The sequence below is a fragment of the Hibiscus syriacus genome, unplaced genomic scaffold (assembly GCF_006381635.1).
Source record: "Hibiscus syriacus cultivar Baekdansim isolate YM2019G1 unplaced genomic scaffold, ASM638163v2 tig00110637_pilon, whole genome shotgun sequence".
Classification (NCBI taxonomy): Eukaryota; Viridiplantae; Streptophyta; class Magnoliopsida; order Malvales; family Malvaceae; genus Hibiscus; species Hibiscus syriacus.
The window spans coordinates 2,301,588-2,326,217 of record NW_024062808.1 but is presented as its reverse complement, the minus strand read 5'-3'; the positions used below and the strand labels follow the sequence as shown (position 1 = coordinate 2,326,217).

The 24,630-nt window shown below is 33.9% G+C and overlaps 1 pseudogene; it reads left to right on the top strand.

Annotated features, from left to right (window-relative positions):
* Positions 1-18,405: 18,405 nt before the first annotated feature.
* LOC120136865 lies at positions 18,406-24,618 on the top strand (annotated as a pseudogene).
* The last annotated feature ends 12 nt before the right edge of the window (positions 24,619-24,630 follow it).

Genomic DNA, 24,630 nt, shown 5'->3' with positions numbered 1-24,630 from the left:
AACACTTCCAGAAGATGCTATTGGGTCTCCTTATTTCTACTATGAGCAAATTCATCTTTTAAATCCAATGATTGGTTTTGGGGTTCATACCAAACCAGATCAGATAACTCAAAGAACACTTCCAGAAGATGCTATTGAGTCTTCTTATTTCTACTATGAGCAAATGGCACTTGCTCCAGTTAATGTTTGGACTGGAATATCACAGTACTTATTCGATGTAGAGCCAGAATTTGTAGATTCGAAGCATTTTCATGCTACTACACTGAAAAGGGCTATATTCATATTTCTGCCAATTGAGAACAGATTTTCTCTTATTCTGCTTCCTCCATGTGCTGATGCTTTTCCATTGACAAAGAAATGATGGCCTTCCTGGGATCCAAGAACAAAGTTGAACTATTTATAAACATGTACAAGAAGTGCCAAATTGACAGAAAGGACTTGTAAGGCTCTTGAAGCTTATGACAATGAGCCACCTTCGAATATCAAGAAGTATGTTCTTGATGAGTGCTGAAAATGGAATCTGGTATGGGTTAAAAAGAATAAAATTGTTTCACTTGAATCTGATGAAGTGGAAATGCTTCTAGGTTTCCCTAAAAACCATACACGAGGAGGAGGATCATTAGAAACATGTTCCTCTAGGTTATCAATGTCCTGTCTCTTTTCTCTGGAATCAGTGATGCAGAGATTGCCTTCTATTGTCTTGGCATATCTTTGAAAACAGATGTGTAAGAACTGAATGATGATCGGTTGGAGCAATTGATGAGTAGTTTTGGCGAATTCGACCTTGTTGTCAGTGTCATCCAGCGTAACAACCTTACTGGAAGAAATAAACATCATCATGATGAACTAGAAGATTTTTGTTAGTGCATTTTCTTGCAATGACTGCCACAGTGACTGTCTATTCTGCTGCTCCAAAATACACACTGCCATATCCCACTCTTCCCTAACCATGGAAAGGTTTAGTTGATGGTAATACTGGTTATCTCAACTTTTAGAATCCTGTACGGCATACAAATGTAGAATTTGTTCCAACGTCTTATTCTGTGCCATAAGTCCTCAAATTCAAATTCAACAATCTTCTGAAGGACATAATGGATATCATTTTGACAAAGAAATTGATCGGCGTAGAAGAAGTAGCAATGATGTATCAAGACTTGAGCTAACACCAGAGTGCAGGTAGTAACTTGTTCATGGCTTTATGATGTAATCTTCTAGAGAACATGAATTGATGGTTGGGGAAAATAATCTGTCTGGTGATGCTTATCGCCCTCAGCATGAGATAAACGATAATCTTTCTTGATGAATTGCTAATGTCATAGGAGAGTGTCACAAGTTCAATTCTCCAGACTTTCTGGCTTCTTGGACCACTTGCCTTCAAAAATGTGAAGCGCTTCATTCTTCTGGCTTCGTTCATTCTTTTTCTACAACAGAGGTAGAATAAGCAACAATTGCTTTAAGGACCTTCCTCATTTGAGACTGTATTGTTTGAAAATGTTTTTTCTCCTTTCTTTATTGAAGAATGAAAGAATTTTGCAAAGTATTACCCCTTTCAGGTTCACAATATAATCGAATCATAAACAATGAGTTTAATGAATATCAAATAAATCAACTACACTTTTAAATCATTCAAAAATCATAGTCCTATGGCAAGTGTCAAAATTATTGACTGATTTGAGGTGTAGGTTGATTTTGGTAAAGTAGGTTCTTTCAAGTTGGTTCAGTATGTCGCTTCGGGCTTCCACTAACTTGAAGAAATGGTTGTTATACTCATCTTGTAGAGATGCTTCTCGTTTCCAGAATCTCAGGAACGTTTTTGAGATGTGTGGTGCTTCATTAAGAGCTTAAAATCGTCTCTTATATCGTTGTTGCACCATTCAATATTCGAGCCGCCTTTTCAGGTTTTCAACTCGAATCCTCCTTTGGTTTCAAAGATGTTTTTTTTTTAAAATTTATATCTTGAACCCTCCTTTTATCATTTTTCATATCATGCATTAAAGATTTTAAAAAACAATTTTTGCAAATAAAAATCAATCTTGAGAGGCGGAATGAATTCTGAAGATATTCTCTTTTACTTAGAAATCCATGTACGATTAAAATGGACTTTTCAGGTACGTAACGTAGGCCATGGCTTATGGTTATGAAAAAAAGGGATAAAAAGGCCCAAATAAGTGTTTAAGGGTCATCAAACCAAGGATCAATTCATTCTGATGCCATCAATCTTGTTTTGTTTGACTTGGATCTGCCTTGATGGGGAATTTTCCATCAACTGGATCCCTCTAGACTGCCAAATTTTGGATTCATTTCCATTTTCTCATATCTCCAGCATTTCTTGCTCTTCTTGTTTGTACTTGATCAACCTTGTAACTTGAGGCTCAATAAATCACCCATCTTGATTCAATTTTCCTTTTTTTTTCCTTTTTTTTTCTTCTTTCTTTGTTGGATGAGTATAATACTTCAATTGCTTTGAGCACCTCCTTTTCCTTTTGCATTTTGGAGGTTTTCCATTATTCTTGATTGGATTGATCTTCAAGCACTCTGTATTTGACATACTTTGTAGTTCAAAACTTTCATGACTTCATGGAAACTTGTCTTCGTAATAAAACTGTATTGACAATCTTTATTCTTGTGAGCCAATATCCTTTACCTTGCCCCCCAATGTAGAGGGTGATCCTTGGTTAGGGTTGAATTAGAAGAAAAATTATTCAGGCTCAAATGGGGACAACAAAGGATATATATATATATATTAAAGGATAAATGAAACAATGCCGTTCATCATCTCATACACAGAAACCTTTGTAAAAAGAGGTATCCATAGGGGGATGAATATTCAAGATTAACTTTATTTACATGAAAAAATGTAATTAATGCATGATATATTTATTTCAATCAATCACTTTCCCCTTCTTCTTTGAGTATGCCCTAATCACTCGAAATTATCATCAATGAGTTGGTCCATGATGCCTCATCTCGTTTCTTCTTGCAGTAAAATTCACGAATAGTTGAAAGTTTGGTTCTTTCGAGGTCTTTTGGTTTATGATGGTTTTGTATTTGGAAGGACAAATGTGTGACTTATAAAGTCATGTATATGGTGGAAGGTAGTATCATCAATCAATCGACTCTACCCGAGAAGGTAAACATCTAGAGTTTGTGTCTCAAAAACAGGTAGAGACATTTCTTCAGAGTCTCAGATAAATGTAGTGTCAGGATTTGGTTTTGGTAAAGGTCGAGTAATGGTGTTGGATGGGATATGGAAGATATAATTTTATCATTTGCCAATAGATCTATAACTCTTGCAAATTTAAAAGAATATTTAATCTACTTGATACTCAATAATCTCAAGATTAAAACTTGATTCTTTGCTCATAACCATAAAAGCAACACAATTTATTTTTTTGCACAAAAGGCAGAGAAAGGAACAAAAAACAAGTTCAAACAAGATGCTGAAAATAGAAAGGTACTACAGTGGTAGATAACACTTCCACTTGTTCATGCATCATCACTCCTTTAATGTCAGTTGTGTAATAAGATCAGAGTCATTGTCTTCATTTTCCTCCCATTTCTTGATCATTTTTTGTGTCAAGACTCTTTTGTCAACAAGCATCTCTATTTCTTTTAACAGTTGCCTACAATTGCCCGTGGAATGCCCAAATACTCCCAAATGAAAATCACAAACACTACTTTGATCATAGCTATGAGCAGAAGGGTTTGGTGACATTTTCATTGGTCTTGGTGTGATGTACTGACCTTTAACCAAATGAGGGTATAAGTCTGAAATAGAAGTTTGGAACACTTCCAAAGTTTTTCTTGATCGCATGACTTTCTTTGGTCGATCCGAACAGTTACTTGCTCTTTTTCTTTTGCAATTGTAGGGATTCTGGATGTGACATACATTCACATCATCAGCTTTCGCTTTTTGATCTGTTGGGCTCTTGGATGTGACCTTTGAGTTTTCTTCATTGATTACATTCTCAATTAAATCTCCACTTGTCACAAGATTCTCGAATTCCTTTATCGGATTTGCCTGCATTAACTCGAAGAAAGGCGCTGGAAGGGAATCACGAAACATACGTGATATCTCTTCTTCTAACATGGGAGGTTGAACTTGTGCTACCATTCCTCTCCATCTTAAGGCATATTCTTGAAATCTTTCATTGGTTTTCCTTTTTACTCTTCGAAGATCCATACGTGTTGGAGCTAAGCCTTTAACATACCGATATTGTCCCAAAAATACATCAGCTAAATCTACCCATTTCTTGATCTGTTCTTGGGTCAACTGATTGTACCAGACTACCGCTGGGTTAACAAGGCTATCATGGAAAGAGTGAATTAACAGGTCATCAGAATTTAAATATCCTCCCATTTTCTGCAAAACATTCTTAGGTGGATTAGGGGACAACTTGTGCCATCATATTTCTCAAAATCAGGCATTTTGAATTCATGGGGAATAATCAAATCTGGAACCAAGCTAAGCTCTCTTGCTTCTAATTCTTTGTGGTAGGCATTAACATCTTTCATGTTTCTGATTGCTTTCTCTGTCCTCTTGACTTTCTCCTCATATTGTGAATAATTAATGAGGCTATTCTTTGGGTTCAAGTGGAATGCCCCAGGGTATATTATCTGTCTCGACTCTTCAATCTGATAGCACGATTTCTCTTTAGCAGTTATCTTTTCTTTATCAGATTCCATTCCCTGAATAATTTGATCTGATTCATCTGGTACTGAATCTGATGCTTCTTTCCTTGTATCCCGAGGTAACCCTGTTAATTGTTTTGGCCACTGGTCTTGTAGTCCCTCATAAGATTGCTCCATTGTTTTCAATGATGATGGTAAAGTAAAATGAATGAATGACCTTGGTTTTACTGTTACAAAACCTTTCATTAATTATTAACATGTTTTTATAATTAAAGTACATAACAGTATTTAAATAAAAATGTGAAAAATGCATAAATGGAAAAATAAGAATGCAAAATGTGCAATTTAAAGATATAAAAAGTAAAAATACAAAATGAAAATACACATATACAAAATGTAAATGCCTGTATGAAAAGGTGTTACTTAAGAGTGATCATCTTAGAACAGATTTCATTGAACACAAAAGCTTCAGTAAATCAAACAAAACTTTTACATGTAGGGGACAACTTTCAGTCCTAACTTCAACAAAACTTTACATATAGGGAATAAATTTCCCATTTTCTTCTCTAAAACCAAGTTAGTTTATCAGCTTTTGGGCCATATTGCTTGTCTGGACTGCAGCTTCTTCCATTACATTCTGGTGTTCTTTCATCTCCTATGTCAATTCTTGGAGTTGATCATTTTCCTTTGTGAGAGAACATTTGTGTTCAAAAAGTTTTTGGACAAGATCTTCATGTTTGTTGCAACTCTTTTTCAGTTTGGTGACCCCTACTATCCACTCTTCTGGGGTGTTTCCTATACCAGCATTTTGAAAGGCTTGACTGACCTTCTGGAAGTCTTCATGTATGGTTTCCATTTTGGTGCTCAATTTATCGTTTTCAATCTTCAAATGACGTATTTGAGCTTCAAACCTCATCAAATCTTCTTCTCTCTGGGCGCCCCTACTGATATTCTTACCTTTGAAGACTTTTGGTATTAATCTATCAGGACCCTCAGTTACCAAACTAGGTCGATTATTTACCATAAATTGTAAGGTTCCATGATCCAAAAGACTTTGGACTCGGCATTTGAAGGCAAGACAATTCTCGATGGTATGTCCTTGAGCTCCGGCATGATATTCACAATGAACGTTGATGTCATACCAATTTGGATACGGAGGTTGGAACGGTTTTATATAATATGGATCCACTTCTCGTGCTTCAAGTAGCTTCTCATACAACTCTTTATATGATATGGGGATAGTATCAAGATGAGAACCACCTTTTGTCTTGAATTAAACCTGAGTTTTAGATATCGGGAGCATACTAAACTTCGATGATTTCAGGTTACATGATTTCTTCTCTTCTCTGGAAGCTTTTACAATTGTCATCATTTCTTTGGTATATCCAGATGACTTGTGAATACGGATGATGATTGTCTGTAACTTCTCCAATTGATTAGGATCAGAAGTCCCTTGCATATTTGAGATTGCAGGATTATGTTCATTAAGCTTTCTCTCTTTCTGTGCAGGAATCTCTTCTCTTTTGGCCAAAACAGATATTCTATCCATCATTTTGGACACTTGCTCTCTTATTTCTCGTATCTCCTTTTGCTCTTCAATGGGCATACAATCTTTGGGTGCATAGCTCTTCTCTATCTTTAGAGTTCCCTCAGGATGTCTTTTCTTGGCCGCGTCATATTTGGTTCGATCATAAAACTTTTTGTCCATTTATGATTTCTTTCTAATTTGATGAACAGTCTTTTCAGTTAACACCTTTTGGTCATGATCATGCAATGCAAACAAAAGAAAATAATTTAAACAAATTAGAGCAAAAATAACATACATGGGAAAATAAGAAAAAAATAAAATGGTTAATACCAACTAATTGAAAGAAAAAATTTATTTATCATGGTATATAATAAATCCTAACCTCATGCTTTCTAGTTCCATGCTTTGTTTGGAAAAATTAACCTAATCGCATGATTTCTAGTTCGCATGCATTTATTCAGGGAGAAAAAATAATAATAAATTAAAAGCTAGAGCTTATTTCTCCTTTGTGTACACCTATGAACAAAGGTTCAGTACTGTCTTAGATTAGGTGAATTTCTAGGGTTTATAATATGCAGAGTTTCAGTTCTAGGAGTAAAGGTACTCGAATTGTCCTTGTTGATGCCCCCTTGGGCTGTTAACCCTCAATCCTAGTCCATCACAGACTAAAGTGGATCGAGTTCAATTCGAGGGGATACATTTCTCTATGCCTGACACGGAGAATAAATTCTCACGAAGACATAGAGCATATGAACCTCGAAAGTTACTGGCTAGGTCTGACACGGAGAATAAATTCTCACGAAGACGTCGCTTTCACTCCCACTTAAAAGGGACAAACTCAATTATAGAGCTTTATGTTATGCAATGCAAGTGTTGTGTGTGAGGAGAAATGTTCAAACCTCTAACAGATAAATGAAATAATTAATACCTGAATAAAAAAACCAATATTAATATAAAAATAAAAATTTGAAAGAAAAGAATTAAAAATTAAATAAATGAATTTTTAATTTCTAATTAATAGAGACAATTTATAATTGATTTTAAAGTTTGACAAATCCCCAGCAGAGTCGCCAAGCTGTCGTAACCGGTTTTCGCCCGGGCACGAATTTTTTTTTACTTGGTGGGAAAAGTGATGTGAATAAATGGTTTTTAAAATAATTTGGGAGTCGCCATCGGCCTTTTGGGTCAGGTAGGTCGAATACCTAAAAATTATCTTTTAAAAGAGTTTTTAAGAAAACATCAGTTAAAAGATGAACTGATCTGCGTTTATAACCAAAAATTCGTTCTTTTTAATAATAAAAAGGGATTCGTAGTCGGTTACGTTTAGGGAAGGATTAGCACCCCTACAACGCCCAAAATTGGTACTTTTTAATTATAAATTGTCTCTATTATTGGAAATTTAAAAATTCAAAGATATATTTAATTTATAATCTTATTATTTCAAAATTATATAAAAAGTATTTATTTATTTAAAAATATCGGAAAAGGACATCTAGGTGCCTTAAGACAGCTCTTTTCATTGATATTAATAAATATTAATTTAAATAAAATTAAATAATAATTTTTATAATATTTAATTTTAAAATACCAGAATATGACATCTAGTTATATTAAGACTGCCCTTTTCTTCAATATTGAATATTAAAGTAATTTATTAAAATAAATATAAATTATTATTTATTATATATATTTATAACTATATAATAATAATAAAAATATTTAAATATATAAACAATTAAAACAATAAAAATACAATTAGAACGATATATTTAAAAGCAGTAAAATAAATGAAAACATTTAAAATTAGTGACTAAATTATAATAAAATTAAAATTAAAAACCTAATTCATAATTAATCCTAATTATAGGGATTAAACATGCTATTAATTTAGTGACTAAAATAAAATTATATATAAATTGAATATCAGATTAAAATAAATTAAAAATATAAACTCAGGATTAAAATATTATTTATTAAAATTAAGGGACTAAATATATTATTTATCCTAAATATTTAAACATACATGCTAGGACTAAAATGAAATAAAATAAAATTACGAGACTAAATTAAAACGTATAAGAATTGATTTCAGTGACAAAAATAGAAATTTACAAATCTAGGATGACTACGAAAGAGGTTTGACCCGTGTGCGAAATTACAGATATACCCCTGCCCAAAACGGCGTCGTTTGGGAGGGGTATATAAGACCAAATGGCTGGCCCGTAGGGCCAGCATCCCTCATTTCCTCTCTTCTTCGTCTCTCTCTAACCGAGAGAGTTTATAAAACTCTCTCGCCTCTCTCTAACTGAGAGAATTCCGGCAGTCACCGGACACCGTACTCCGGTGTCGGTCTCCACCGCTGGCTACCACACGCGGTGGCCGGATTTTTCCTAAATGTCCCCAAATAACCTCCTAAACCCTATTAGGCCGAATCCGGCGTTAATTTCCCATAAAAAACTCCCGATCGGAGTAGATCTGAAGAAATACCTTCGGGTATTTCGAATAGTTTGGTCAGCCCGTAGCGTCTTCGATCACCGGTGGCTTCCTCGGTAAGCTTTCCCTTCTTTCTTGGTTTCTATTTTTTTTTTGTGGTTTTGGTTGTTGTTGGGTTGTATTTGTGTCTCTCTTCGGTTCCTTCCTCTCTGTTCTTTTTTTTCTGTTTTTTTTTCTGTTTTCTGTTCTCTGTCCTTTGTTTTACAGGATCCGGTGGCTTTTATAGCCACCACCGAGCCATGCTCGGACCGGTCTAGAGGGGGAAGTTCGGTGAGTCACCGAGCTATGTGGTGACTCACCCCATAGCCGTGACATGTGGGGAGCAGCTGGCCTTCTGGAGGCTTCTGGCGAGGGCGTCGTTGGTGGTGGCGACAGCGGCGGCCGCGTGATCCCTAGGGTATCATAACCCTAGGGTTTCTTGTTGTAAAACTTTGGACCGTTGGATCTTGCCAGATCCAACGGTGGAGATCGTCTGGCGGCTGGGGATGAGATGAAAAACCCTAGTTGGGTTTAGGGTTATTGTTTGGGCTTTGTAAATGGGTTTGTAATAACTATTTAAAAATAATATACTAATAATAATATTTAATAATAATAATAATAATAAATTTAATAATAATAATAAATTTAAATGAAAAAAAAATGATGTCTACAGAGCATGAAACCCATCAGCCCTAGGTGATTTGAGAGGACTCATGTCAAAAAGAGCAGACTTGATCTCCTCATTTGTAACCAGAGCGTTAAGCATGCAGAAATCTTCAGTAGAAAGATGGGAAAGCACATCTGATAGGAAAACGACTGTTACTACAACCCTCCTCACGGAAAAGATCCTTAAAGAATGAAGAAGCTTCAGAACAAAGGATCTTCTCGTCATAGCACCATTCGCCACTGCTGATTTTAAGAGCTTGGATTCTGTCGCACTTACGCCTAATGAGAGCTCGACTATGGTAGTCCTTCGTATTACGGTCCCCCTCGAGAAGCCACGTACTCCTAGATTTTTGTTTCCAAACCATTTTGAAGACACTAGTTTTTTTCGTTTTGTTTATTATTATTATTATTATTATTATTATTATCTATTTTTATTAAATAAATATTACAGGCCCATTTTATAAATCTGGAAGCCCAACAGACGATCCAAAGATATCAATCCCAAAGCCCAACAGTGACCGGCCCAGATTTAGGAGCCCAAGGGAAACCCTAAACCAAATTAGGTTTTGTGTCTCATTCCAGCAGCAGCCTCTTCTATCAACCGTTGTATCTGATTAGATCCAACGGTCCCCAGATGCACCAAATGAAAACCCTAGAGTATGATACCCTAGGGTCATGTCCCAGCCGCCGCTTCAAGAGTTCCAACGAGTTCCAGCCGCCCCACGTCCACACTGCCGACGCTCCCACTGCCAGGTGACCCAACCCGCTTCAGCCACGACGTCGCCGCCTCGCCAGGATGCTCCAGAAGACCCAGATGGCTACCCACGTTGAAGATCTATGGTGAGTCACCGCCATAGCTTGGTGACTCACCGAAGACCGCTCCATTACCCGGTCCGATGAACGTCTCAACGAGGTTATAAAAGCCTCGACTTACCTGCAAAAAAAAGACAGGGAGGAAGACAACAGAAAATAGAAACGAGGAAACAAAAATCTACCAACGATCCCAGTCAACAAGAAGTCAAAAAGAAAAACAAGAGGAAAAGAGAAAGAAACTTACCCCGTTCGCCGGATTCGTTATAAAACCAAAGGTAATACCTACGGTCTCTTTTAGATCTAGGAAGATCTATAGGGTTTTAGGAAAAAAAGAGGCCATATTCGGTCTTAGGTGAAAAAAAGGTAATTCGGGGTTATTTTCACGAATTCTGGCCACCATGGACGGTGGCCGGCGGCGACTATCAGCATCAGAACAAGGTGGCCAACGGTGGCCGGTTTCCCTCCGGCGAGGGAAACTTAGAGAGAGGACAGAGCTTCTCTCTCTAAAGAGAGAGAAGCAAACCATGCAAATGAAACTTTTGGCCCTTTTTGGGTCGGCTTTAGGGTTTAAATACCCTCCTCGAACGACGTCGTTTTGGGGAGGGGTATTTGTGTAAATTCCTGCGTGGTCAAACCACACTCGCAGTCACTCTGACTTTGTAAATTTCTATTTTAGTCACTGAAATAGAATTCTGAACCTTTTAATTTGGTCTCGTAAATCTTATTTTATTATATTTTAGTCCCTAATATATATGTTTATATGTTTAGGTTAAATATCTATTTAGTCCCTTATAATTGTAATTAATTTTATTTTAATCTCGTATTAAAATTTAGGGCTAAATTGCATTCTTAATGTCTATATCAAATGATATTTTTAAATATGTCCATTAATTGTTTATATTTTATAATTTAGTAACTGACTTCTTTATAATTTTGACCATAAGTTTTATATATTTTGTAATTTAATTTTATAATTTTAATTTCTTTTATTTTGATCATTATTTATTTGCAATATTATTTTATTATTACTTTTGATATATTTAAATTAGTATTTTACTTTAATTATTATTGTTATCATTATTATGTAGTCATATAAATATATATAATAAATAATGTTTATTTACTTATTTTTTATATATTAAAAATTCTATTTATAAATTTAATTTTATATAAATTACTTTTAAGAAAAATAATCATATTTTAATATTTATTTATTTTTTTAATATTAAGAAATGGGCTGTCTTAAAGCAGCTAGAAGTCCTTTACTGATATTCTTATATAAATAAATATCCTATTTTTATAAATTATATATATTTTTTTATTTTAATTATTTTTATAGAAATGTTTTATTAATATTTATTTTTTAATATTAAGAAATGAGATATCTTAAAGCACCTAGAAGTACTTTTCTGATATTTCTAAGTAAATAAATATCTTATTTATAATATATATATATATATATATATATATATTAATATATTTTCTTAAAATTATATTAATAAATAACAGGATTATAAATTAAATATATTTTTGAATTCTTAAATTTCCAATAACAGAGACAATTTATAATTAATGAGTACCAATTTTGGGCGTTGTGGGGGTGCTAATCCTTCCCCAAACATAATCGACCACGAATCCCTCAATCTTTTAACTGATGTTTTCTTAAAAACTCTTTTAAAAGATAATTTTTAGGTATTCGACCTACCTGACCCAAAAGGCCGATGGCGACTCCCTAAATATTTTTAAAAACCATTTATTCACATCACTTTTCCTGCCAAGTAAAAATTTCGTGCCCGGGTAAAAACTGGTTACGACAGCTTGGCGACTCCGCTGGGGACCGGTCAAGCTTTGAAATTAATTATAAATTGTCTCTATAAATTAGAAATTAAAAATTCATATGTATTTAATTTATAATTCTTTTCTTTCAAATTTTTTTACTTATGGTTTTCATAATATTTTTATATTCTTCTTTATTAATTGTTTTTTATTTTCAGTTATTAAATTTCATTTTTATTTGTTTGTCAAAGGTTTGAATATTTCTCACACACAACACATGCATTGCATAACATAAGCTTTATAATCAAGCTTGTCCCTTTTAAGTGGGAGTGAAAGCGATGTCTTCGTGAGAATTTATTCTTCGTGTCAGACCTAGCAAGTAACTTTCGGGGTTCACATGCTTTATGTCTTCGTGAGAATTTATTCTCCGTGTCAGGCATAGAGAAATGTATCCCCTCGAATTGAACTCGGTCCGCTTAAGTCTGTAATGGACTAGGATTGAGGGTTTGGCAGTCTAAGGGGGCACCAACAAGGACAGTTTGAGTACCTTTACTCTTAGAACTAAAACCCTACATATAATAAACCCTATAAATTCTCCTGATCTAAGACAGTACTGAACCTCTGTCCGTAGGTGTACACAAAGGAGAAATAAGTTCTAAATTTTTAATTAATTTGATTTTTTTGCCTACAAACTAAAAATCATGAGGTTAGGTTAATTTTTGCAAACAAAGCATGGAATTAGAAAGCATGAGGTTAGGATTTATACCTTGATAGATAGAATTTTTCTATCCATTAGTTGGTACTAACCATTTTATTTTTTCTTATTTTTCATACATGTTTATATCGATTTCTTTTGTTTGCATTGCATGATCATGGCATAACCAAAAGGTGTTGACTTGAAAGACTGTTCATCAAATTGGAAATAATTCATAAATGGACAAACAGTTTTATGATCAAACAAAATAACGCGGCCAAGGAAAGACATCCTGAGGAAACTCCGAAGAGAGAGGAGAGTTATGCACGCAAAGATCCTGTTATATTAATACCAAAAGTATTACACAAAGATCCTGCCAGATTGATACCAAAAGCAGTCTACGGTAAGAGCATCAGTCGGGGTATTCAAAATAAAGGAGGTTTTTATGAAGCTCAAACATGTTATTTGAAGGACCAAAATAAGAAATTGAGCACAAAAGTGGAAACCATGCATGAAGATTTCCAAAAGATTAGTCAAGCCTTTCGAAATGCTGGCATAGGAAACACCCTAGAAGAGTGGATAACAGGGGTCACCAAACTGAAAAAGAACTGCAACATATATGAAGATCTTGTCCAAGAACTTCTTGGACAGAAAGGTTCTCTTACAAGGGAAAATGAGCAACTCCGAAAATTGATACAAAAGATGAAAGAGAATGTCATGGAAGAAGCTGCAGTCCAGACAAGCAATATGACCCATAAGCTGATAGACTAAGCTGACTTTACAAGGAATTAAAGCAGACTGATAACTCAACTTTTGAGCATGAATAGAAATTAACTTGGCTTTAGAGAAGTTAGGAGGGAAAGTTATCCCCTATATGTAAAGTTTTGTTGAAGTTAGGACTGAAAGTTGTCCCATACATGTAAAAGTTTTGTTTGATGCACGTAAACTTTTGTGTTCAATGAAATCTGTTCTAAGATGATCAATCTTGAGTAACACCTTTTCATACATACATTTGCATTTTACATCTTTGCATTTTCATTTTGCATTTTTACTTTTATGTTTGTTTTTGTATTGTAAAATTTGTATTCTTATTGTTACATTCACATATTTACATATTTGCATTTGCATTTTTACATTTTTATTTATATTTTCATTTTTACATTTGCATCTTTGCATAATTGCATTTTATTTCAAACTATTTTACATGCATTTAATCATGACAACGTGGAATAATTCATGGAGAATTCCATGACAGAATTTTTGAAATCAAAGTGGAGCTAACTTGGTCTTCCTAAAGAATGATAAGAGCCATGAATGAGATTTTAGCAAGGGTTGGTAGAATCAAGAAACTGAAAGAGCAACTTATCAAGACTCAATAAGAAATGACTGACCATGCAAAAAAATTACAGGCTGATTTAAAAGAACAAATGACCATGTTAATGGACATGATGAATGATATGATCCATGGAGGGAAACCCTTAGAGGATCCCACTGTGCAGGCTATGAATGAGGTTTTGAATGATAATGAGTTTGACGTGATAATGTCTGATGATCAAGAACCTATTAGTGAGTATGGTAATTCAAGACAACTTCAAGATTTGGTCCCAAGAGACATTGGTGAATTAACAGTGAATGAAAAATCAATGAAGGAAAAAAGTTCACTTGTGAGAGATAAGCTTTACCCAAAGAAAAGGGATATAGAAAAGGGTCAAAGGCTGATCAAAAAGAAAAAGAATGTACAGAGTTTTCAATTTCCTCCTTTCCACTTTTTCAGGTGAAAAATTGCATTAAAAATTGCTCTCATCCAGATTAACTACTCCACGACTTGTTCAGCTACAGTGGCCTCCAAATGAGAATTGTACGTATAAGGAGGTTCATTGGAAAAACCAGACTGAAATTCCAAATTGTTCAACTAAGGTTCCTAGTAACCTTGAGAGAAATTTCCAAGATCCTTTAGAGCAAGCAATTCAAAAATGCAAGGTAGAAGAAGGGGTTAAAGTTCAATGCTCAGAAATTATTGCCTCAACTGAGACTAATGTGATCAAATCATGTGAAGAATATCAGACACAAGAAAATGGGAAAGGAAATCAAAGCAAAAAGGTTCCCATGGATGTAATCAGAGATTGTCCTGTAGGACTAAAAATAAACTGGGAAGATGCAACCATGAAAACATCTCAAACACCCATATCAGACTTCCTGAGGACAGATGAAACTTTGGACAGTTTAGATAATATGACGAATACTACGCCAATCACAGCTGCAATATATGTTCAGAACCGGGACAAAGCTATTGTCACCAATAAGAATTGTTTTGAGTCCAATTTCCAATTGATAAACGAGAATATGAGATCTGACCACAAAACTGCTAAAAAAGAAGTAGAGGTTGGTACGTCTGAGAAATCATCCAAACGAGCCCAAATAAGAGAAATGATCAAGAAATGGGGGGCAACTGAGGACAATGACCCTGATCCTATTACACACCCAACATTAGAGGAGTAATGATGCATAAACAAGTGGAAGTGTTATCTACCACTGTAGTACTTTCTATTTTCAGCATCTTGTTTGAACTTGTCTTTTGTTCCTTTCTCTATCTTGTTGAAATAAATAAACTTGTGTTACTTTTATGGTTATGAGCAAAGAATTAAATTTTAATCTTGAAATTTTTGAGTATCAAGTAGATTAAATATTCTTTTTCAAGAATTATAGATTTTTGGCAAATGATAAAATTATACCTTCCATACAATGTCAATTACTTGATCCTCACCAAAATCAAATCTTGACCATACATTTATCTGAGACTCAGGAATAATGCCTCTACCTATTTTTGAGACGCCAAATCCAGATGTTTACCTTCTCGGGTATAGTTGATTGGTTCATTACCCTCCACTATATACACGATTTCAAAAGTCACACATTTATCCTTCCAAATACAAAACCATCATGAACCAAAAAACCTCAAAAGAACCAAACTTTCAAATTATCCGTGAATCTTCCTGCAAAAAGAGACGAGATGAGGCATCATGGATCAACTTATCGAAGATAATTTTGAGTGATTGGGGTATACTCAAAGAAGAATAAAAAAGATTGATTTGGATAAATATATCATGCATTAATTACATTGTTTTCATGCAAATAAATTTAATCTTGAATATTCATCCCTCTGGGGATTCCTCTTTTTACAAAAACTTCTGTGTATGAGATGACGAACGATATTATTTCATTTATCCTTTCAAATATATGTATATATATATATATCTTGTTGTCCTCTTTTAAGCTTAATATTTCCTTCTGATTCAACCTTAACCAATGATCACCCTCCACATTGGGGGGCAAGAAGAAGGATATCTGCTCACAGGAATAAAGATTGTCAATTACGAAGGCAAATCTTCATGAAATGAAGAGAGCTTTGAACTACAAGGTAGATCAAATACAAAGTGCTTGAAGATCAATCCATTCAAGAAAAACGAAAGAATTTTCGAAATGCAAGAGGAAAATGAGGTACTCAAAGCAATTGAAGTCCTATACTAAAAAAAAGAAAAAATTGAATCAAGATGGGTGACTCATTGAGGCTCAAATTTCAAGGTTGATCAATTGCAGTAAAGTTCAAAGATTCATATTCAACAAGAAGTACAAGAAATATTGGAGATGAATGAATCTTATGGAAAAATCCCCAGCAAAATAGATCCAAGTCAAGCAAAGCAAGATTGAATGCATCAGAATGAATTGATCATTGGTTTAATTACCCTTAAACACTTGTTTGGGCCTTTTTATCCCTTTCTTTCATAACCATGAGCCTTGGCCTACGTTACGTACCTGAAAAGTCCATTCTAATCATACATGGATTTCTATGTGAAAGAGACTATCTTCAGATTTCATTCCGTCTCTCAGGATTGATTTTTATTTGCAATTTTTTTTAAAATCTTTAATGCATGATATGAAAAATGATAAAAAGGGGGTTCAAGATGTAAATTTTTAAATAACATCTTGGAACCAAATGAGGATTCAAGTCGAAAACCTAAAAAGGCAGCTTGAATATTGAATGGTGCAAGAACGACACAAGAGATGATCTTAAGCTCTTGATGAAGCACCACACATCCCAAAGATGTTTCTGAGATTCTGGAACTAATAAGTATCTCTATGAGATGAGCATAACAACCCTTCATTCAAGATAGTGGAAGCTCAAAGATGACATATATGCTGGATCAACCTGACAGACCTTACTTTACCAAAATCAGCCTAAGCTCTAAATCAGTCAATAATTTTGACACTTTCCATAGGACTATGATTTTTTGATTCAAAAGTGTAATTGATTTATTTGATATTCATTAAATTCATGCTTATGATTTGATTCTATTGTGAATCTGTGATAGGCAACATTTTACAAAATTCTTTCATTCTTTGATAAAAAAGGAGAAAAAAACATTTTCAAACAGGACAGTCTCAAATGAGTAAGGTCCTTGAAGCAAGTTGTTGTTTATTCTACCTCTATTGAAGAAAAAGAAAGAACGAGACCAGAATGATGAATCATTTCACTCTCTTGAAAGCAAGTGGTCCAAGAAGCCAGAAATTTTGGAGAATTGAACTTGCGACGCTCTCCTGTGACATTATTAGCAATTCATCAATTGGATTGTCAAATCTGGGTTGAATGCGATTTTGTCTGTTTGATCTTTTATCATGTCACATATTCATGCATGTTTCTGTCTGGTAGCACAAACAAGACAAGGGAAAACATGACAGGGTTTGGGTGGAGTTACTATTGTGAGATTCCGAGTTTTGGTATTTGACAAAGGAATCAGTACATCAATGTCCTTCTAGAGTGGCATTAAGTCATAAACTAGCTGGAAGAGTAGGATTATACAATCAATGCCGTTGAAGAGTGATTCCACTAAATTTAACATCCTCAATTCGATATGGTCGGGAATCGGATCGATTATGTTACGTAACTGATCGGAACGATTACTTGTAAACCTAATTCGAATATCAGATGTTTAATTAATCAAATAATGAATTTAGAGTCTACGTGGTCATTACAATCTCATACATGATTATTAGGACCAATTAGAACAACACAACAAACTTTAGGTCCTAATGTTTGCCATTGTGTAATTTAGTCCCAAAGTTTAGGATCATTCCGTAAGCATCACAATTTGATAGGGACTAAAATGCAGGATAGCAAACTTTCCTCTCTAATGCAATATTGAGATGATTTGACTCAGTATCAACACTATACAAGTACAATACCGATACTGATTTATGGTTCTGATACCAATTCAGGGTTATGAGATTTGAATTAGTCTAATAAGCATCGATACTTAGACATTCAGTATCGATCAAGGATTTAAATAGAGGTTACGTTTTCGATTCTGTTGCATTTATAGTGATTGCGGACGTATCATGCGCTATTACGGTGATTGTGGGTATCGTTGTCATGCAATAACGGTTGCGGATGACATCACTACCACTATAAGCGGGTGCTATTACGGTCGCAGATCGCTATTTAAGTCCCTGGTATCGATACCATCATGGTAGTATCGAGACATAGATATTTCGTATCTATACCACCAGGGTAGTATCGATACTCAATGCCAATACTGATATAAAAAATTGCTTCAAATTTTCCAGTTAAGCTTGTAGTGTGTTTATTTCCATATAAACATGATCATACTGTCCTCTGACAATTATGTACTACAGTGGTTTTCTCCTTTTACCCCATTTTCCCTTTGTTGAGAGGAGATGGCATTGATGTTAGTTCTGTCTTAATATATAAATCCTGTCATTGATGAATTGTTTATGTATAACTTCCCAGGTTTTCCCTGGCTAATCTATGCAAGCAACTGTTACTGCATCACCGCATCCTCCGGCAATGCGCTCGAGGGTGCGTGTTAGACTAGGACTGGCCACAGATCCTCACAGAATCGCTGAACGAGTAACCTTAAGTTATTATTATAGGTAACCATGCCAGATTTGGATTAGAAACTAGAATCAACAGGCAGTAGAAAGTTTCTTAGCAAGGAAACTTGTGAAAAGATAGAAACTGGAAAATCAAATCGAAAGTGACTAGTTTCATTAGGTGTTTCTCTTTTGGTACAGCTGCGTCGGGAGAGATTACGGAACGAATCAGGGCATTGCAGGAACTTGTTCCTAGTGTCAACAAGGTCAGTCTCACTTCATTTACTTTGTGAAATGACTTGCATATTAGGGAATGGTAGATTTGTGTGTCATGGCATGTAGCTTCGTTAAGTCATGACGAATGTTTCTGTTGTACAGACTGATAGAGCAGCAATGCTCGAGGAAATCGAAGATTATGTAATGTTCCTTCAGCTCCAAATCAAGGAATCGTAGCGTTCATTCTCTTTAACTGTTTGATTTTCGTACTTATTCGACGAATGCGACCTATAGTTTTGCAAGTTTTCCTGCCAATTTTATTGTTTAACATGTTTTGAGCATGAGTAGGTTGGGCGGAGCCGGTGCAGTGGCACCGCTTGTAATAGACATTCCGATATCATCAATAGAGGTAAATAAATAAGTAACCATGTATATGTCCAATGTATTATATCCATTTTTGAATCGATTAAGATGATTGAGCTTTCTCCATTACATACATCAGTTTGAAAGTGGTGAGTGTAACACCCCAACCTGTATCCGACTCGGATACGAATCCGAAGTGTCACATTGACTATTCAAAACATGTACTTTTATAAAAACTATAGAAAATTTAAAACTTTCATTACTATAAGGTTATTCTTTTACATAAATATATTCAAAACATTACCAAACTCCATCAGAGCATACATACTTAATGACTTTGTTTACATGCCAACATGCTAAATTACATAACAAGACATACTTTACAAAATATTTCTGATATTCGAGTGGAGATATGATGTTCTGCTGGTCCTAAGCTTGATCCTCTTGCTTATCAACACCTACACGTTAAGTCATAGACTTAGTGAGACATGTAAATACATAATGGAAACATAACTAATTAACAAATGCATGTACATATCATGTAACATAATGCTTGTGTACATATATAAATCATCATTATTATACTTATCATTGCTTATATTATTATCTCTATTTTCTTGTTATCATATGAGCATATATATACTTAACATTTCTATACACATCATCGAATACATATGTCATTCCAGAAATGAGCACATATAATGTCATACCAATGGATTTATTTGTTTTCTTTAAAACCCATGTACACTTATGAGAATTTAAGGTATGTGAGTACATAGAGGTTGTACACATATGTTGTCACAGCTCATATAATTCCCACTATGGGCGCGTAGAATTTGTCCCGAATGACCACTATGTCCCGAAGGACCACATAGAACCCTCGACTCTTAGCATGCCAACTATACCTATAGCTCTCATAACACATAACATGGGCATTATCTTTTATATCATTTCACATATTCACATAGTTTACTTTCACGTAGCATATTTCCATATAATTCACATTCACGTATCACATAGCTTCTCATATTTACTTGTATTCTTTTTCACATAGCTCATAGTCATGGGTCTTATCTCATAAACATATATTCACATATATATGTTCTCATATAATTCATATAATTTCTTATACAATTACACAATTCAATTATATCATTTAACATAGCTTATTACACTGATGTGTATTCACATAACTCATTTAACATACATAGCATATCATGTCATTCTAATAGAGTCGCATCATTTATCACACATACATACATTCACATAGACCACATGTATATATGCACTTAACATCTAGGCATGCCTATACTCCTATACATCTAACATCATAACACTACATGCTTATGTTCCAGTATCCATATAGCCTAAAATCAGAATTAGACTCATCACAAGTTTTAATTCCCTTACGTAACCAAATCTTAAAATCATGTACTAACTTGGGTCTCAATTGACATTACTCGGCTCTTGTTCCCTTATGCGAATCTTACTCTGACGACCTATTCGAACTTTGCTTTCAATCAATATCTACACGAATATAGTTAAATGAATATCAAGATTGAATTACTTGACAAAATTCATATCAAAGCAAACTAAATAAAACATTATGTAGCACCCCAACCCGTATCCGACCCGAATACAAGTCCGAGATGTCACGTTGACTTTTAAAAACGATATTCTTACAAAATATCAAAACATTTGAACTCTTTTTAAGAAAATACGATAATATATTGTTGAATCATGTTTGTTATAACCAATTCAAGAAAATATATGTTTTATGAACAGTAAATTATGGTATGAACAGTGAACAATACCCTGCTACAGTACCCCGAATGTTAAAATTTTCCAGATTATCATAGGGGAACCGATTCCCCTGCTACAGGAAACCGATACCCTACTACAATACTACTACAGTACTTCCGTAAAATACGTATAAATTCATAAAAATCTAAGGTTTCATCCGTAAAAAATTACCATTTACATATACACATTTAAAACATCACAAAATTCAATCATATGATTTTACAAAACCGATTAAAACATATCGGATTCAAATCTTTATTTACATGCCAACCACTAAAAGTATTACAAAATACATACTATTAACTTCTTTTCTGATCTGATTTTTGGAATGGAGAAACTGACATGTCTTGCATAACTTTTATCAATCTTCTTCTTCTTAAAACCTACGTGTGAAACCATCACACGCTAAGTCGTTGACTTAGTGATGCATATAAAACATATAATGAAAACCATAAAACATTTCATATATCAAATCCACACATATATATATATATGATTATCTTCTTTCTTATTATTATCCTATTATTATTCTTAATACCTTTTATCATATAATCATATACTTATCATATATACACATCATATACCATTTCATAAAGAAATACACTTAACATCATATAATTCATGTAATACAGTTCATATAACTAAAACATATATCTTTTCATATAACCAATACATGAATCATGTAATTTATTCCATATAACAAATCACATATACATATCACATTCAATATATTTGTTTAATCTCTTTATTAGCCCATGTACACCTGTGAGAATTTAAGGTATGTGAGTACATTAAGGTTGTGCACTAATGTTGTCACCACAGCTCGTATAAGTCCCACTGAGTGGCATATGAAATTTGTCCCGAAGGACCTATGTATTTGTCCCGAATGACCTCTGTATATGTCCTGAAGGATCACGTAGACACTCGACTCTTGGCATGCCAACTATACCTATAGCTCTCGTATCATATATCATGGGAATTATTTTTATATTGCATATGTTCATATACTCATGTCATTTCTCTTGTAATCACATATACATTTTCTTCTGTCACATATTGCATGTATGTGTAAACATCTATGTCATTTCATATAACATGTATCACATAGATTGGATCGCATAACTTATATCATTTCTCATGGGTTCATGTAAACATGTATATCATATCATATGGTTTATATCTTCATAAAACATGTATTCACATCAATTATATAAACATATATACTAACATAACTTGTGTCATTTCTTATGAAATCACTTATAACATGTAACATATATATATATATAGTTCATATCATTTCTCTTATTTTCACATATATCCATGTCATTTAACCTATCATTTATATCTATACCACTTAGTTTATATCCCTTTTTCTTGTTATCACATAAGTCTCTGCTATTTTACATAGTTCGTGATCCTCTAATCACTTATGTCAATACCACATATTAACATATGACACATACCCATTTTCATTTATTCATGCACACATAAAAATTCCATCAACAAATCAAATAATATTTTAGGAGTCACTTCTTACCATAGTAACTTCGTCACTGGCTCATCGCAAGCCAATGTTTGTTCGATAGCATAAGTACAATTAAATTGCACTCACCTTAGCCTTGCTTTGATTCGATCCTAATTCTTTGATTGTTTCGGAACTTGTTTAGGCTAAATATTTACATAAACATAATTTTCAAAACAATTATCAGAAGCCTAAACCTTAAACTTGATGTTAATAACTTAAGCTAGTTTAATTAACCAAAATTACATTTTTTTCTTTAGGGGGAATTGATACCCCCTGCATAATCTAGAATTTTCGTTCAAGAGGTATCTTAAGCATGAAAATTCACTCTTTCAACTTCAATTCTTCAAGTTTCATTCCCTTTCATATTCTTAATTCAAATATACACACTTAAACTAATTTATATCCATTTAATTCATCTTAAACCTCAAAAATCTATTCTCCATATAGAAATCAATAATCATACCAAATATTTCATGTTATCCAAACTTAATTATAACACTTCTAACTTCTTATTCTCATAGATGACAAGTCAAATTCATCCTCCAAATTCATTTAAACATTCTAATTCAAAATTTCACTTCAAAACCCATTTTCTTTAATTCATCATAACTCCTTTATCTTTTGATTTTAAGATAACTTAATCTTTCATTAAGCTTAGTTATTATCTAATGATTAAAACCCAACCTTTAATTCAACAAATAATCAAGAAACAAAGAAACTCTTACCTATGCCTAGCTTCCACGGTTGGAGAAGAAGAAAGGAAGAAGAAGATGAAATATTTTCATCTTACTCCCCCCACGTGTATATCTCCTATTAAAGGGGATAAAAATATATTTCCTTGTCAATTAACCATTTTACCCTTTAATTCATTGGATAATTACTAACAACTTTTCGGAAATATTCCCAAATAAATCATTGAACTATGCAACTATTCTACTTTGACTACCAAATTCTGAAATTTTACAATTTAGTCACTAACCCGTAATTTGGGATGTTACACATTAATTTCCACTTTCATGTTTTGAAGTATCGGTATTACCCTAACAGTACCGATATTACCCTTCAAGGGTATCGATACCTTCCCATGGTACTGATACCAAAATAACAATTGATGTTCAAGGGTATCGATACCTCCTCAAGGTACCGATACCAATCCGGTATTCGATGTTTCAAGGTATCGATACCATCCTTCAGGTATCGATACTATCCCTTATAGTATCGATACCTCTTCAACAGGTATCGATACTACCCTTCCAAATACTCTTATAAAACTCAAGAGGTATCGGTATTGTTCATAAGGGTACCGATACTCGAAGTCCAGAATTGCTATTTTCACCTCGAAAATCACCCAAAAATCCTCTCAACTCTCTTATATACACATACCTTAAACTTTTGAACTCATCTTTACACTTCCAAACCAATTTGTACCCATTTACTACTCTTAATTATCCAAATTCCCGTTTGAACACTTGAATCTTAAAATCATACCAAAATTTCAAACATGTTATTAACAAATTCCAACACTCCTAACTCTTAATTTAGAACATTAACAAGTCAAAAATCTCATCAAAACTCTTTAAACCAAACCATATCAAAAATTCATCTTAAAATCCATTTTACAAATCCCTTCCTAATTCACTCATCTTATTGTTTAAATCCTATATAAGCTTTCCTTAAGCTTATATAACACCCAAAGAATCAAAACCCACTTAGAAATCCAAGAATTAAACAACAAAATTAAACTCACCTTTTAAAGCTAGAGCCAACGTGAAGAAGAAAACAAGAAGAAGAAGAGAGCTTCCAGATAACTCTCCCACACTCACGTGTTTAATTCTTATTAAGGGGGAAAATATCCTTTAAAAGAAAAAAACCATAATACCCTTTCAATCTTTCCACAATTACAATTTAATCCAATACTGAAATATTCCTAGTTAAGTCTTTGAACTTTTAAAATTTCCTAAATTGATCCTCAAATTCCAAAAATTCTCATTTTAGTCACTAACCCGGATTTCGGGATGTTACAGTGAGGGTGGAAGAATTCAACAGGTATGGGAGAAGTGGTCGAACAACGACACAGAGCAACAAGTAGCTAAGCTCATGGAAGAAGACGTTGGAGCCACCATGCAACTCTTCCAATCGAAATCTCTTTGCATTATGCATGTCTCACTCGCCACTACCATCTACCACACGCATCTACAAGATGCCTCCGCGGTGAAGCCGAAAACAAATCCTCCTCCATAGACATAAGGGTAA